General features: G+C 33.6%; 1 protein-coding gene across 6 annotated transcripts in view; it reads left to right on the top strand.

Annotated features, from left to right (window-relative positions):
• LOC125668764 (high-affinity choline transporter 1-like) overlaps positions 1–16,145 on the top strand; it is a 63,935-nt gene that overhangs the window by 9,804 nt on the left and 37,986 nt on the right. For 4 of the 6 annotated variants that reach the window (XM_048903168.2, XM_048903171.2, XM_056164377.1 and 1 more), the window contains one exon: positions 493–587. The gene's annotated coding sequence lies outside the window, so the exon portion shown is untranslated. Of the gene's footprint in view, positions 1–492; positions 588–5,952; positions 6,092–16,145 lie in introns of all 6 variants that reach the window. The other 2 variants (XM_048903170.2, XM_056164378.1) reach the window with 1 other exon arrangement.

Raw genomic sequence — 16,145 nt, 5'->3', positions numbered from 1 at the left:
CACATACATGTACTGTCTGCTTGTAATGATGAACACTGCACATACACGTACTGTCTGCTTGTAATGATGAACACTGCACATACACGTATTGCCTGCTTGTAATGATGAACACTACACATACATGTACTGTCTGCTTGTAATGATGAACACTGCACATACATGTACTGTCTGCTTGTAATGATGAACACTACACATACACGTATTGCCTGCTTGTAATGATGAACACTACACATACATGTACTGTCTGCTTGTAATGATGAACACTACACATACACGTACTGTCTGCTTGTAATGATGAACACTACACATACATGTACTGTCTGCTTGTAATGATGAACACTACACATACACGTACCACCTTCACCCTTGCTGTTATTTTTAATGCATCATTTACCAAAATTTATACTAATGTGGCCATACAATTTTCACTACTCATTGAGTTCATAATCAGTTGTGGAAAACTGAACGTTTAATCTTTTTGCTTTTTTGTAGGAGGGCTGACCATGGGCACCAGATGATGAAGTCACAGAGCCAGAACACGTCTCAGCGATTCAATTATTGATGTGAGCTGGATCTAGTGCACCAAGGTCAGATAACGATGATGAACGATATCGTCTTCTGGTGTTTTAATGGCTGTTCTACCTGAATATCACTCCCACAGCTCGCTCGAACAAGAGCAAACAAACAATGTTAACCATGCAAGTCTCAAAATGGAGTCCTAAAGTCAGAGTAAAAACTTTCACAGTATGATGAAAATTTTACAAATTAAAAATGATCGAATGTTCTAAAGTGTGTTGGTTATTAACACACAGAAATATGGAGAGGGAAAATCTGAATTTTGTTCTCGTTGTGAGTAAACTCAGGTGACCTATTGCAGTTGGTTGTTGTCCATCATTGTGCGTTAATAATTGAACATTCTTGATTTGAACATATTTTATTGTCTGGATGTTATAACAAACGGATTGAGCACAAGTTCTTAAAACTTAGAATGCCCTCTCCTAACATTCTTAACTTCTTCTTGATAACTACTATTCCAATTCTTTTCAAATTTGGTATGAAGCATGCTTTGGACAAGGGGGACGTGAATTGTAAATTTCATGACTCCTGCACCCCTGGGGCCCTAAGGACAGGGCAAAAACTGCGCAAAATTGACCAGTTTTCAAAAATCTTCTTCTCTAGAACTGCACATGTGTAAGAAAAACTAAATGCATAGTGATGTAGAGCAGGAAAGCCTCTACCAAAATTGTACATTTCATGATCCCTGGGGCAGGTTTTTTTTACCCCAGGATGGGGCCAAACTTGGTTTATAGTGTTTATGTGTAAAACATTTAGATTAAACATCTTCTTTAGTACTATTCATACTAAATGGATATTTAGAAAGAGCAGTTAGTTCTAGTGATGGGCAATCGGACCTAAAACCACAATCGATTATCTGCAATAATCGGACACATGTACTCGATTAATAATCGATTATAATCGGAATTGGCATTTAAGTGTTTTCCCCTCAAATTAGATGTAACAGAATCATTAAATGTATGGAAACAACATTTGAATTCTTCTTTGTTTCATTTATTCACTGATATATAAATCAGAATTCCGATATATCAAGTAATGGAATTTATCTATAATCTCAATGTATCAAAGATATCAGAGATAGACTCCTTTATTTTGACCGTTGAATGTCATTGTTGTTACCATCCTTCATATCTCCCGCCATTTTCTTTGCTTATATTTGATCGGGTTTGACATACAGAAAATAAAATTTGAACAAAGTTGAAGTGATTTGCGGATTTTATTTGGTCAACGATGTCGGCGACTTTTATTTTGTAATCGATTAGTAGCATCGTGGGTCTCTGAACGACCGACAATCGATCATCGGCGACAATCGTTTCATCACTAGTTAGTTCTTTACTAAAATTGTAAATTTGATGATCTCAGGGGTAGGGGTTTTGGTATCAGGGTAGGGCCAAAATGGTCAGTTATTAAATGTATGAACAATAGAATTTTTAACTTCTTGATAACTACAATTCCAATTCTTTTCTAATTTGGTATGAAGCATAATTTGAACAAGGGGGCATAAATTGTAAATTTCAGGGCCCTTGCACCCCTTGAATCTTAAGGGTAGGGCAAAAACTGCCCAAAGTTCACCAATTTAAAAAAATCTTCTTCTCTAGAACCTTACATTTTTAAGGAAAACTTAATGCATGATGATGTAGAGCAGGAAGGCTTCTACCAAAATTGTAAATTTCATGATCCCCGGGGTAGAGATTTTGACCCCAGGGTGGGCCCAAACTTAGTATATAGTGTTTATGTGTAAAACATTTAATTAACATCTTATGGGGTTTTGATACTAAATAGATATTTAGAAAGAGCAGGTAATCCTTTACCAAAATTGTAAATTTGATGATCTCAGGGGTAGGGGTTTTGGTATTAGGGTGGGGCTAAAATGGTCAGTTATGTGTGTGAACAATCAAATTTTTTAACTTCTTGGTAACTACCATTCCAATTCTTTTCAAATTTGGTATGAAGCATCTTTAGAACAAGGGAGACATAAATTGTAAATTTCAGGATTCCTGCACCCTTAGGGGTAGGGCAAAAACTGCCCAAACTTGATCTGTTTTCAAAAATCTTCTCTAGAACTGCACATGTTTAAGAAAAACTAAATGCATAATGATGTAGAGCAGGAAGTCCTCTACCAAAATTGTAAATTTCACATTCCCGGGGTTGGGGTTTTTACCCCAGAGTGAGGCCAAACTTGATATATAGTGTTTATGTGTTCTTTAGTGCTTTTGATACTAAATTGAAACTGAATGGATGTTTAAAAGGAGTAAGTATAGTCCTGTACCAAAATTGTAAATTGCATGATCCTCGGGTTAAGGGTTTGGTTTCAGGGTGGTGTCAAAATTATAATAATGATTTGAAGGACTTAATGCATACTAAGGAAAAGCAGAAAAGGATGTACAAAAAACGGTTAATTTCACAACCCAGGGTTTTGACTCTAGAATTGGTCCAGATTAATCATATCTTTTAATGTTAATACATATATTATATTATGTAAAGCCATTCATCAGTATATGCACTTTTGAGGGCATTGAAGTTTTAAGAACACATCTTGTTTTATACTGTTGCTGAACATTAGAATTTAGTTTAGATATTCAGAACTGGAAATTTTGTCTCCCCACTTTCATGGGGAGACATTGTTTTTAGTCCCCTACTGACGAAGTCAAAGGCGACTTTAGGTTTGCGCTGAGTCTGCATGTCTGTCTGTCCGTCAGTCCAGTTTTCCGCACTTTTTTCTCTGTTCTTGCAAATATTTATTTGATATTTGGTACATTGCTTTGCCTTAACAAGTTACTGATCAAGTTCGAATTTGGTCCCAGTCTGTTGATTTTTTAATTAGTTATGGCCCTTGGACTTAATTAGAAAAATAGTATGAATTATCAGTTTTCCAGACTTTTTGGTTGGGCTTGCAGCTAGATGTTCATCTGATATTTGGTACATTGCTTTGCCATAACAAGTTATAGATCAAGTTCGAATTTTGTCTCGGTCCGTTGATTTTTCATTAAGTTATGACCCTTGGACTTAGAAAAATAGCATGAATTATCAGTTTTCCGGACTTTTTTTAGTTGTGCTTGCAGATATTTATTTGGTATTTGGTACATTGCTTTGCCATAACAAGTTACAGATCAAGTTTGAATTTCATCTTGGTCTGTTGATTTTCCATTAAGTTATGGCCCTTGGACTTAGAAAAATAGCATGAATTGTTAGTTTACATCCAAGTTTCTAATCTCTATAGATTAAAGTACTACACTCATTAAAACTTCTAGCATAGTAATACAACAATATAGCTAAATTATTCATGATCACCTACATATCTCAGTTTATTGACTTGGTTAAAGACCTAAATAAACCTAATTATAAATTTCTCTTTTTTTTCTGGTCTAGTCTTTACTGAAATAGTAGTTGATTTCCTATCCTGGTTCCCCAATTTTCCCTTTTACCATAACCTACATAATGAACTTTGAATAATGTTGTGGTACAGTAATTTTTTCAACCGGTAGGGGACTATGTATTGCCATGCAATACTCTCAGAATGCTTGTACTTTCTGTCTGTCCGTCTGTCACAAAATCTTGTGAATGCTTCGCCTTCTATATGGGTTATCGGATAGACTTGAAACTTTGTACAATTTTTCATTACCATTTGTAGATGATGAGATGTGTATATTGTAGGGACAGGAGGATCCAATAGGGGTGGAGGATTTAAAATAGTTTGTGTACACTTCTCCTATATGGGTTATCAGATAGACTTGAAACTTTGTACAATGCTTCATTGCTATTTGTAGATGTTGTCGAGACAGTAGGGTCCAATTATTTTATTAGAAGTTATAGTGGATCTAAGAGTGGTGGGGGGTGTAAAATAGCTTGTGAACACTTCTCCTATATGGCTTATCTGATAGATTTGAAACTTTGTACAATGCTTCATTGCCATTTGTAGATGTGCATATTTGTGGGACGAGAGGATCCAATTATTTTTGTAAAAGTTAATAGTGGATCTAAGAGGGATGGAGGCTAACGTTAAAATACCTTGTGATTTACACTTCTCCTCCTAAATGGCTTATCCGATAGACTTGAAATTTTGTACAATACTTCAATGCCATTTGCAAATGTGCATATTGTAGGAACAGGAGGATCCAATTGTTTTCTTTAAAGTTATAGTGGATCTGAGGGGTGGAGGGTGTAAAATTGTTTGTGAATACTCCTCCTATGTGGCTAATTATGTGAGTTCATAATGTCTATGTTCCTGCTCATGCTTTCTCCTCCATACCATGTAGTACATTAAGGGGAGGTTTCATTTTGAACACTTCCAATTTGGGGAGCTGGGGAGACATTTGTTTTTCATAAAAACAATCTCTAGTTTTTTCTAGATTTCATAGCCCTTGGGAGTAGTGATACTTTTTCATTGGTACTCAGGTGACCGATAAGGCCTGTGGGCCTCTTGTTCTGTATAGATTTATATTAGTCTGTTCATTTACTTTGTTTGGCTTAAACATTAAGAATACACAAAACTCCTTTGTTTAGTTGGTTGTTACTGTGTGGTCACTGATTGTATATGATTTCTATTTTTTGAGTTGTATGCTTTCCAATTTGCGATTTTTGTTCTTCAAAAAGAGTTTTGAGTAAACTTTAAATTCTTGCAGGAGTTCCATTCAAACTAATTAAATATTCATTGTTTAAATTGGTTAATCAATATCATGAATGTTGTGGGAAGATTGGACAGCTGTGTTCTTGTGACGTAAGAGTGTGGCTTCAATTAGAAAACTTAATGAAAGTGAGTGGAGAGGGCCATGTCTATTGGTCCGCACAGGGAAAACCAAATTGAGGGGGTGATTATACGTCCAGAAATATATTCTAAGAATAGACAGTTGATTGTAAATCAGTCTGAAGATATATATAACATAGTCTAACATATACTTAATGGATTGATCCAAATTCGATTTAAAAATATATATATTATGGAGGGAAAGAGTGTTGTTTGGTTATAAATGATTAAAGCGAGTCCAGCAAAACTATATATGCTGAAATACAAGGTAATTAGGCTACTGAAATTTTCTTCGGGATCAATAATTATTTTCCAATAGTTGCATTCTGTATCAGCATTTACTGGGTAATTGTTTTACATGTGGACGGTCTTTTCAGTGGTGTCTTAAATCCTGCAATTTCTGTCAATTCAGACATGAAATCTATCAATCAGGAATTGATCTGGTTTTCTCCTAGGAGTTCCCTATTGATTAACATATTTTTGTCTATGGAGGAACCTTGCAGTTTATGAGCCAAATTGATTTCTCAGTGTCACTTCTTATTCTTAAAATTCATGCTGCACACACCAAAACGTGTTGAATTTTTCCCCCTCCTTTTTACTTCTTGAGAGTTAAATACTTTTACACTGCATAGATGTGGTACTGAAGGAGATCTAAAATTCCTGCAGTGGTGGTATTGTGTTGGTCCAGTTACGATTGGCAGAGATTTTGGAATTGACAGGAACTTTGAAGAGGGTTTTTTTTTTACATGGACTACTCACAACCCTAACAAGGTAAAAAAAAAAAAATTTAAAGAAAAATCATGTTTTAAAAAGCAAATTTCATTTTAACTGATAAATGTGAAAAAATGAATTATAAGAAACAGTAAGCTTTGCACATATCACATAAACAAGAACTTATTTAAGGAGGTATGCTACACCAGAGAAATTTGATATGGATGAAAAGTGGAAGATATGTACAACAATATTTTGTAGTTGAAAACATTTATATTTTCTTTATTTAGTAAAAAGATGCAGTTTTATTAGAAAGCAATCTGAAAAAAATTCAAAACCCCTGCTGGACTCGAACCCGTGATCTGTCAGTTCAGCAGTCAACGTTCTAACCTGCTGAGCTATTCAGCTAGGTGATAATTTTTTAATGAATAGACAGATATTGCTGATATTTATATTTTCATCCATGTTTTAAAAGAAGTCATCCATTATGACAATGTAGGGTACCTCCTTAAGTTGAAATAACAGTCGTTCTGTCATCCATTATGACAATGTAGGGTACCTCCTTGAGTTGAAATAACAGTCGTGCTTTAGTGATGATGGGTTAGTGTACAGTTCATAAATTGTGAGGCATCTTATATATACTTCAAACTAATTCTCTGTTACAGTGTCAGGATGATTATAACTTTACATATCCATTCCTTCTTTGAAATTAAATTTTTAATCACAGTCTTTTGTAATCATGTTTATTGGAATTTTTTTTTAGATCTGCGCCATTATCCAATATAACATCAATCTGTTTTTGAAATGAGAATGTTTTCATGGAAAAATAAAACAATTTTCTTACCCAATCAAATTTGACATCTTACTTGAAAAAGTATTGAAATACTGAGTAATTAGTTTTTGTGTTGTACCAGAGATGTATGTGTCACGAAAAATATGTATTATTGAAAAGTATGTGTCGCATATGACCTTAAAGATGAACAAATGCAGTGATAACTTAAAGACTTTGATTTATTTTACTAGAAATGTTTGCGTTAATGCATGCAGCACTGTGAATAGAATAAAACACATTTCAGAATTGGATCTCAAAAATATTGTACATCTGAAATACTAGTAATGTGATGATATTTTTAATGATGATAATTATCAATAAAAGAGAATGTGTTCATAAACAACAAGACCATGAATTTTAGCTTTGGATATATACACTTTCAGAATTGTTGAAATTATATAATGACTATATTTTTGTTTCTTTGCATCCTAATTATTAATCATTTCCGATAATTACAAGTTTTGTGTGTGATCCCTGATGTGACGTAAAAGAACACGAGCTCTCATTATCAGTCATATATATATATATATATATATATATATGTATAGTCTTTATTCTGAAAGGAATTTTGAAACAATTTCAATAATGGGAGTATTTAAGTACCTGTAAATTCATTGTTATAAGTACATGTAAATTCATTGTTATAAGTAGGTACATGTAAGTTGGATATGAAAATGAAATTTTGATCTTAATAATTTACTATTCACAATGTCACAAATACTTGCATACCTGGCATTTTCTGTCCATTGACAAAAACTCTTGTTATATTCAAAGCTGTTTGGTTTCAGAAAGTATGTATGAGCTGCATGTGTCAACCAAGATCAAATTCATATGATACACATGTATATCATTCATTTTCATATCTCGGTGTTGCATGTGTTTGAAAATGCGCAGTTTCTGTCAATGCATCCCTATAACATATGTGAAAAATTGTCAACTTTATGGAAAAATTTTAAGTGAACCAGACTGTGCAATGTCATATTAAGAATATAAGGATCAATATGGGAAAACAGATTTCCGTTTTACAATATTGAAAAAATCAAAAAATGTGTGATATATTCATAGCATGATAAGAGCTGCGGATGCTTTTTGTCTTTTATCAGTGCTGTGTCATCTTCAATGGTGGTCTTTTGTTCTACACAGATTATAAGATCCAGGGGCTTACAGACCAGCACTTTTAATTCTCAGCTTAGATTATGTCACTGTATCAACTAATGGAAAGTGAATTTCAAAACTATATATTTTAATTGTGTTAAATTTATGACCTTGTTTCACAAATCAGTTAAAAATTTATGTTTACAGTTGATTGAAGTGGCTACTAACACTGACTGTGAAAGTTTTTATTTACTGACTAACAACCACAACACTGACACATGCAAACATTTGTCACAGTCGTTCATATCACTGGCCAAATATTTCTGCTAGTATTGAAGTCCAGATAATGTGCTTCTCCTATTTCCTGTAGTGTTTGTACATCATTCTAGAAAACCTGCGGACAATTTAAGTGCATTACATTCCCTGCGGACCCATGGTATTCTGACCGAACACTTCCACTGGTCATAACTGTGTCATATTACACACTCATACAAATTAGACTAGGTCATTGCACCGAAATGAAATCTGCTTTTGGAAATTAATCACCATGTCCTGGTCAACTATCAAGGTCATTTTTGATGAAATGTTCTGCAAGTGATGTATAGCAATTTTGTTGTGACTTACTGAAAATGATCATGTGCAGTCTTCTGTCTCACTGGTTTGTATCGGTAAATTTTAATCATTACAGATAAACTTATCTGGATTAGGAGCCGCAGTTAATCATGTGACTTTTTACGTGCAGTGCATTACATTCAGTGTACTCCAGATATGTTGAAATTCAGGGGATCGACCTGAATTGTTCATTATATAATTATAAGTTTGATATAACCAATGTGAACTATAGAAATAATGATTCTGTGGATTTATTTTTACTTCAATATAACAGATAGTTCAATATAAACTGAACATCAATTTAAGTGGTGTACACTGTATGTGATAAATTTACAGGTTTTGGTTCTATAATGAATGCTAGCTGAAATCACTACCTTAGCATTCCAGGGATGGGCTTAATTACTTTAAAATGACTTTTTGAAATATTTTTCAATTACAATACCAATTCCTTCAATTAATTTCAATTACAATTATGCAGTGAGACTTAACAAATGAAAGGTAAAGATAATGAACAGTGATCAATCTCATAACTCCTTTAAGCAAATTAGAGAGTTGGGCAAACACGGACCACTGGATTATATATACCAGAGGTGGGATCAGGTGCCTAGGAGAAGTAAGCATCCCCTGTCAACTGGTCACACCTGCAGTAAGCCCTATATCTTGATCAGGTAAACGAAGTTATTTGTAGTCAAAATCAGTGTGCCAAGATCGACCTAACAATTGGTATGAAACAAGTCAGACAGCATTTGACCCAATGATGGGCTGTATTGGCAAACTAGATTGTTATTAACGACTAAGGATTTGTGAAATGCTGACTTTGAGACTGTTGAAACCCCTGCATGTGATTTACAATCTGAATGATTCAAGTCATTACATACTCTGATTAATTGCTTAGGATTCATTTTTAAACACAATCCGCATTTGCAGGTTAAGTAGATTAATTGTAGAACAGCAAACAGCTTGTTAATATAGTGTCTTACAAAGAGCTTCATTTAGGCTGAGAAATGGGAATGATACCAAAGCAACTCTTACATTTGCAAGGATTATTTTATTTTTAAGTAGAATAATTAAACTGCAATTTTAAAGTTTCATTTCTAAATTACCATTCAGTATAAAATTAATATATTCTCAGTGGACTGTAATAAGAAATTGCACATTTCAGAGGAAATTAATTTTTCATACATAGTTTGCCAATAATTAATTGATTGATGAAAATTTGGACATTTAACAGACAACTTTGATGAAAACTGCTTTTTAAAATCTGTGGAGAAAATTGAATGCTGTTTACTTCATTTCTTTCTCATCAGAGCCAGGGATGAGTGACAAATTTCTAGTGATCATTCCCATCATCTTTATTATATGTTCAATTTTCAGATTTCCTTTCACTTTTTGTCCAGAGCCATTGGACCAATTTTTAACCAATCTTTTGGTAAGGTGAAATGAAGGTCACAAATATCAAATGAAGTATCATGTCCCTTCTAAGGAGCTCATTAAGAAATACTTAAGATAGGATGTGGCCATGCAGTCAAAAATCTTCTATCAAACCACAATATTGTAGTCCAGTAGAAATAGAGAGATTTAACTTCTAGGAAAAGGGAACTTATTGCAACAAAAGGTTTCTTTTTATTTTTTGATAGTTTAATGTATTTCTTAAACATAATTAGAGGTTTGGAAAATATAGTTAGAGGAAAGCTGTTATTTTGAGGCTATAAAATGCTATTCATTGATGAAAACATAAAAAATTGGAAAATCTTACTAAATCTGTGTTTCAGTTTGAACTCTTTGATTTATATTATATTTGAATATATCTATGTATCCTTACAACACATATGTCAAGTTTAGAAAACAAATTGAAGGGAAAGCTGTTTTTTAAAGCTAAATGCTAGAAGTTTTGGGGGGAAATACTAGAGGAAAAGCCGTTATTTTGAGGCTAAACACGATTTATTTATGGAATATCAATTAAGGAAATTGGAAAATGTAATCAATATCTATACATTTATCGCACCTCTTTGTTTTATATCCTGTAACAAAGATTAAATAGAGTAGTGAAAATAGGGATAGGAAAGCTATCTTGAATGCTAAAACTTCACTTTTGAACCTGATGAAAACTATATATTGATAAAAGAAGACTGCTAGAGTCCATGTCATATAAGTAAATTAATTCATTTTTTAGGAGGTATATAAAGCAAGGAAAATGATTATTAATTTAGAAAAATAGAAAGACTGAGAAATATCAAATTTCAAAAGATCCAATTATCATTTATATGTACATGTATATGAAGTTTCATTACAAACATATCTTGTACATAACCTTGGCCTTGGTGTTTTTACCTGAAATTTTAAGATTAAGAAATTCTTCATGTGAAGTTTCATAGCTATAGTCAAACAGTATGAAAGGTGAAGATACCGAACAGTGATCAATCTCATAGCTCCTTAAGAGGATACAAAATAGGGAGTTGGGCAAACACGGATCCTGAATATACCAGAGGGTGGGATCAGGTGCCTAGGAGGAGTAAGTATCCCCTGTCAACACCTTCTGTGAGCCAGTATTTGAGATATATCAATTTGTACATGTAAAATGGTGACAAGGTTGACCAATGGTTAAATGGACTTTCAGGGTTCGACACTAAGGCATGTCCGACCGACTGAGTCTACTAAATGATCGGTCCGGTCGGGTAAAATGTTGATTTACTAGTCCGACTGGTCGCGTTGAAAAAATAAACAAGAAACTTTACTTTAAACCATAAGATATTTTATTCTTAATTAAAAAAGAATAACTGCAAAGTTAGCGAGCAATTTTGAACCGCGTGATGACACTTTAATCTCTATTTTTAGTTCTAACAAATAAGTCGGGGCCAGAAGTGATGTTTTACGACATCTACTCGATGTTAATGTGTTTAAAAATATGTTTTAAATGAATTTATTTTCAATTTTAAAAAAAACCCAACAGTTTATTTGAATCAAATATAAGAAAGTGTTTATCAAATTAATAAATTACGTCGTAAACAGCCATTTTTCAGTGTTGACCTACATGCAGGAATGTCTCTATATTCAAATACGACTTGTCCTCAAGGAAAGATATCCCAAGAGAAAAAAGGTTGGGAAGAAACAAAGCAGGGCTTATGAAATAGAGATTTAAAAAAAAAAACCAAAAAAAAAAAACCGGTTGGGGTCATTTTATTCTAAATGGACTAGAGAATTTCCATGGCGGGTAGAATTTAAAGAAACAGAAAATGTGTTTGAAAATGAAAGCATTAAATTGAATGACGAGACTAAAGCTCTTTTCTGAGACAAATATGTTTTAGTTCATATGTAAACTGAATGTTTGTCATTTGAATTACTGTGAATTTACAGTAAGTGTGAACGACTCAGCTTCTCAAGTTCATTCTCCGTCCCGGATAGTTGATTTCAAAACAAATCTGTCAATGATGACGCATCAAGGAAAGAACAATCACTGCGATTGGACCAATATTTAAAGGGGCGGGAATAAAAATAATTTTAGATGGGCACAAGTGTCTTTATAAACACTAGTGTGTCATTACATAATCTTTTAGCACGATGGAAGAGACTCTGCGAAAAGGGTAACCAATACCAACTAAAACAATGGCGTTGATTTTAAAATTACATGCCGAGGGTTTATTTTATGGTAAAATCAGTACTAAGAAATTAGGCGTCGCAAAGGCCACGTTATAAAATTGTCAATCATGGGAACTAGATTAGTGCACCGAAAGTGTCGCCAACGAAGCTCACACCGGATGTACTTCTGTTTATTGAGTATGAAATTAAAAAGAAATCAAGTGTATATAATAGAGGAATCAGACAAAATTTATTAAGAAGAAATATTTGTACCCCTGACAATGTACCATCGATGTCTTTAATTTGTAGAGCTGCGAGAAATTTTTTTGGGAATGACTTTCAAGAAACTGCAAACAAAATCCAAGAGAAGCATATTTCGTCTGAACACATGGGCTCATCACGAAATTTTTGTCTTTTTAAAATTTGACATCGTCTATTCTATATTTACAAATAAATGTAAGGGTCAATTGGTGGCGAGCCCCTGTGGTTTGAACACGAACGAAGTGTTGAAAACTTCTTTGCTACTGATTTTATTGCAATTTAGGCCGAGTCAGTTATATATATATATTTATTTATTTTTTGACGAAGCGAGTCGTTCGTACAACGGGTAATCACAATCATGGACATGCAGTTAGGGGTGGACCAGCGATATAGGTTCAAAGATACGCCATGCAGTAACGCAACATTAACAATCAACCTTTGCTGTGGTTTATTATGACGTTATAGAACGTGATAGAAGGCGCGTCTAATGCTAACGAAATGCTGAATTTCTTTAGTAATGTGTTACAGGAGAGATGGTTTGGGGAATTTAGTTTTTGCTAGAATTCACAGAACTTGCAGTTCATTCAATTAACAGTATCTAGCGATGGTTACTTCCGAACTTCTCACGAAAATGTGGGTATATATAACAGTAAAAGACATCAAAGCATGCCATGTGTTAAAAATATGTTTTCTCCTAGTAGAATATCTATTGATCTTATTACTTAATCTGACAAATTATTTTAGGGGGAGATCAAATGTTCAATGTTTGAGAAAACTGAGTTCGCATAGTTCTCACAAAGACACTGTAAATCCACAGTAAGTACATTTAAATATGGAGAAACTATCAGTTTCTGGTAAGTTGGTTAGGGCTAGTGAATGTAAGGTCAGGTCTAGCAAAAATCATTTGAAGGAGCCCGACTGGTCTAATGCTCAAAAAAGTAAATGTCAAACCCTGACTTAGATCCCTCCAAAAGATAGAGACTACGTGCCACGTTAATCAACGAAGGCAAGCGTGTATCCTGCAGTTCTGATGGCTGGATGACCTTGTCTTGTGTGTTGACCTCTGATTTCATTAAGTGGCCTTATGTATCTGCCGGACGCCATTTACAGTTTTCAAGTTATTTTCTATTTGCAGAATATGGTATACATATCGTCAGGATTCTGTTTTGGAAAAATATAGTTGTTGAACTTTTAATTATTTTTTAATATATACTTTCTTATCATATATAATCCATCTAATATATACATACATATTATTTCAAGGTGGAATCTTTATATTTTTCATCTCTTCTGGACTATGATTTGAACATATTTTACTGAACTTTGAATGTACAATTGGAATTAGACACAAGTTCTAAAATTTAGAATGCACCTTTTCCACTGGATTACAAACTGATGTAAATTTACAATGCTTGCTAATGTAGTGCTAGTCAAATCCAGTTTTATCTGGCACAGCACAATCCCCAAAATAACATCATCCAAATATTCTAAATTCAGGAACAATTCTTCACTGATCTTCATAGTATACATTCTATAGTGTGAATTAAATTTTGTCTAAATCATGGCTTAATTGTTGAATCTGCAAAAGAGAATATAATTTCTAAGTGTGCATAGGGAAATCAGGTGAGCTTCGTGATCCTGGGCCTTTTGTTGAATACTATTAAATCCATTAGAAAATTAGACTATTTTTTGAAGTTTTTAATACATAATTCAGTATTGAAAATGCGGTAACAAATTATGCATCCCATAGCTCTCCAAGGTTGGATTTATTGTTTGTTCAAAATTTTGTGCTGAGAATGAAACCTCCTCCACATAATCAATTGTGGACGGGAAAGTGCTAGCCATTTTGTTTACATTTGCCACATAAAATTTCCTCCTCTGTTGGTCATCTTTGTAAGGGGCCCCAGAAAAAACCTGCCAAACATAGGAAATCAATTCACAGCATCAAGGAGCCATCCGAGTTGTCCTTTTCATCAAAGATTTTGTCGAAAATTGTCTTGATCTAAGGAGTGCTGTAGCAATTGGATTTAAGATTGATCAAGCATGGTAATTAAATTGTCATGAGATTTAGAAAGAATACTTGATGTGGATCACCTTCAAATTTTTCTACATTAAAGCTGACATGAGGTTATAAATCTTCAAGGACCAAATTGGATGTTAAAATCCCTTTTTGAGGCATTTCAAAGAGTAGTCAGAATATATATAAAAATTGAGAAATCTTCAATAAGCATACAGCATAATAACAAAATTTGTTTTCCAGTTATCCATCTCTCTTGTTTGCTAAAGACTTCAACTTTCAAATTGAATATAGTTACATTGTGTTTTAGAAAAATCTTACTTGAATGCATGCTGTTTATAAATTCAATTATTCAGTCCCATCGAAACAAAAGAGCAAGTTTTAATCAGTGTTTGTATGTGACAATTTAAGGGACCTAATGGGAACAATATTAACAAAATTTAAGATCTCCCTCCTATGAGGCTTTGAGGATGGGCCCAAAAAATATTCAGTGTTCATTAGATATAGTCTTATATATTTACATTCACTGAATCTTTTCTCTTATATTTTTTTTAATCCCATGGGGATCCGGGTTAGTATAGGTCCTCAGTACCCCCTCGCTTGTCGTAAGAGGTAATAATAATAATGATAATAAGACCTTTATTTAACCAGGATTACATATTTAGCGATAACGCTAGTTTTCAATATGGTCCTGCATATAACATACATACAGACAGATATTAGTAAAATAAACACAGATTAAAAGAAGTAGAATACATATAAACTTAAGAAATAATTATGAATGTAAGATAAATAGAATACAAAATGAAGCTTAAAAAGTATGGTGATGTATCCTTGACAACGCTCCATATTTGGTAATGATTACTTGGACAGGTGGTACTAAAAGTTGTTTTTTTTTTTCTGCAATACTATAGCTACCTTTATTTAGGTGACTAAATGGGGCGGTCCTTCAGATGAGACCACAAAAATCGAGGTTCCGTGTCACAGCAGGTGTTGCACGATAAAGATCCCTCCCTGCTCACTGGCTATAAGCCCCGAGCACAGGCCTAAATTTTACAGCCCTTCACCGGCAGTGTCAATATGAGTGAAATATTATCAATCGGAACGTTAAACAATATTCAATCAATCAATCGATCATGTATTTCTTTTAAAATTGAAATTGCTTTCATCATGAATACAAGTTTGTTCTAAACTAGTTTGATCCAGTTTTTTAATACCACCTGTCCAATTAATCATTACCAAATATGGAGTGTTGTCAAGGATACATGGATTATGAAGTTGGTTTTTTTTTTCTGCAATACTATAGCTACCTTTATCACAAAGAAAGCATTTTATTAAATATCTGTAAAGACAACTAGTTTGTGCAATATTTGGTACATATGTGCCCCACAAAGCTTAAAAATGATTGAAACATCCAGTTGACTTGCAGTAATGAAAACTTAATCAACTCTTATTGAAAATAGATGGGTATTGATTTCATTGAGTCGTAACTATGACATTACAAACAGAATCAATTGAAGTTAACTTAAGAAATAAGATCTCGTGATGGCATGTTCCATCACCATGGATGAAAATGAAACTTTAGTCATGTAAGTTTCAAGTGGCTATTGATAAGTTGCACAAAGACTCCATCATTTTGTGGATAAATTAAAGTTTTGGGATTCTCCATGTTATAAACTTGGACACCTGTCATTCAAAAAAGGGGTGTTTTTGATTGCAGT

This window comes from Ostrea edulis, chromosome 4, assembly GCF_947568905.1.
Source record: "Ostrea edulis chromosome 4, xbOstEdul1.1, whole genome shotgun sequence".
NCBI classification, from domain to species: Eukaryota; Metazoa; Mollusca; class Bivalvia; order Ostreida; family Ostreidae; genus Ostrea; species Ostrea edulis.
This window is presented reverse-complemented; position numbering and strand designations above follow the sequence as displayed.